The sequence below is a fragment of the Gavialis gangeticus genome, unplaced genomic scaffold, assembly GCF_001723915.1.
Source record: "Gavialis gangeticus isolate Ggan-Ray unplaced genomic scaffold, GavGan_comp1, whole genome shotgun sequence".
In the NCBI taxonomy this organism is placed as follows: Eukaryota; Metazoa; Chordata; order Crocodylia; family Gavialidae; genus Gavialis; species Gavialis gangeticus.
This window is the reverse complement of record NW_017729019.1, coordinates 8,598,832-8,601,191: the sequence shown is the minus strand read 5'-3', so window position 1 is coordinate 8,601,191 and position 2,360 is coordinate 8,598,832.

Genomic DNA, 2,360 nt, shown 5'->3' with positions numbered 1-2,360 from the left:
TCAAGTAGTAAGGCTGGGGGGGAACCAGCTTGGCATGCCACAGCCAAGATAGGATGCCTGGTTCTCTATGGCTACCCCTGCACCTGAAACAGGGTGCAGACATACCGCAGCTATTTTTAAACGAGGCGGGCTGGGTAACAGCAACAGCCTGCCTGTGTCAGCATGGAGCTTGCTGGGGCTGCAGAATCTGCCTGAGCACAAGGTAAACACTTGGCTGAGCTCCGAGCTACTGTGGATTGACTCCCGTTGGTATCCTAGCAGTCTGCAGCTAGCTGGTAGCACGTCTATACTGCATGGCACTCGCTGCAATGTGAAGAGAGGCATCAATAGTGAGGGACAGATGAAACAAAAGCCCGGTATTTTTGCCAAGTGACCCCCTGTAGTTCTTGTTATTAGGATAAAAGTGCAACGATGCCACGCGCACCTTGGACCGCAGAGTGGTCGCTAACCTGAGCAGTCGTGGCACTTCTGATTTCCTCTTCCAAAGAAGCATTAGTGGATTAGCTGAAGTCCTCTGTACAGACCCGTGTACTCATAAGGCACGTTATGTTGTCTACTAATACTAGCCTGGTGTAAAAGTAATGACGCCGCCTTGAACGGATAGCTCCAGAACCTAAGGGATATCCATGAGATTGGACTCAATCCCTGAAACTCTGGATGTTTCTTGCTTCTCAGACTCTCCCTTTCCATCCGTGCCTTCAGCTTTTCATTGCTTTTTGCTTTTTCTTTTATTGCACTTCTTATTTGCCTGCCAGGAAATCTCTCATCCATACATAAACTGTAAAAAATCACTTTTCTCTCTGTAATATGACTCTTTCCCTAGCTCCCAGCATCCAGACATGCATCTTATTAGGATGTGCACATTGTGTCCAGAGAGTCACTCCTGAATATGAATGTCTTTCGATTAGGTCCTCGGTGTGCTTCTTGTGCCCGTTAGTGGTAAACTGCAAAGCTCTATTCAGAAAATAATAACAGACAACCAACTGCAATACTACAAGTATTAAGACTCCCCAGGACACTGTTATTAACCCATTTTACAGATGGAGGATAGAGGCAGGGTGGCTTTGTGCTTGGTCCAAGGCCACCTTTTGAAGAGCTGGGAGTAGATGCCAGAGCTCCTACCCCGCAGCCCCATGCCTTAAGGCCAGGAGCACAACTCTCCCTCCCGTACGTCAGCAGGCACGGACCAGGCACTCCCCTCCTAGCGCTTCAGCTGCTGCATCATCCGAATCATCAGCATTCAGATTCTAACGTCCTTTGCCTCTTGACTAAAATTATTCCATCTCTATCAACTCGCACAATGCCTAATCCACTCTGCCTGTTGCCTCCAACTATTGTGCGTTTCTTCTGTCTCATCTTTCTCTCTGCCTGGTTCCCTGATTTTCCTCTCCCATGAATTTTCATGAGGTTCTTCTAGCCACGCAGCAGGCGCTGCACAGCACACACCCTCCAAGCCTTTCCATGGAGGGGGGTACTTGCTTACTGCTGACAACTGAAGCTGCTCTGCTCAGAAGAAGCCACTTGAGTAACAAGGACGGGGGGGCAGGTGCCTGAGGAACTGCAGATGCAGGACTGGGCTAGATAACTCACCAGGCTGGGCTGGGGCCTCCAATACAGAGGTAAGCATCACCTTCCCCAGGGCAGAGCCCAGGAGAGATCCCAGGTCTCCTGGAGCATCCAGATATGACAGAACCTTTCCGCTGACTTGGCTGAGCGGGATCAGACCCTGGGGACCTGTTGGGGGTGGCATCTACCTGCCACCAAGACCAGGGGGTCTCCTTACCTCTGTGGCCCCAGGCCTGAGATCCCACTCTGGGGCTCTCTCGGCTGTGCAGCTCCCCGGGGAGGTGGTGAGAGGCTCTAAAGCCAGTGCTCTTGCTGGAAAAGCTGTAGATCACCGGAGGGGGGGCCACAGCGAGAGCTGCAGACAGAGGAGACTCCAACTCCCCAGCGTGCCTGGTGGGGCAGAGCAGGCATTCCCCCCCTCCTCTTCCCCCCTGAGCTGTGGGGCAAGGAAAGCCAAGATGGGGGATGTTCCCAAGGCGTAGGGGGGCTTTCTCCCCTGGTAGATACCTGGGGAGTGCCTGCCTTTGGGGATGCAGCCAGCAGAGGCGGAGCAAAGCCAGCTGGGCAAGGCAGCTCCCTGGCTATAAAACCCAGAGCTGAGCCAGCCGCAGCTCATACGGTGCAGGCTGCGGGCAGGGACTGCCCTGTCGGGCAGGTGGCACTGGGGCTTGAATGCAGGGTGGGACCAGATTGGGGCAGACCAGATTGGACAGGGGCTGGGGGTGGCAGCCAGTGGAGGAAGGAGGAGGAGGAGAGGCAGGTGTGAAGCAGAGTCAAGGCAGGCGGTGACAGCG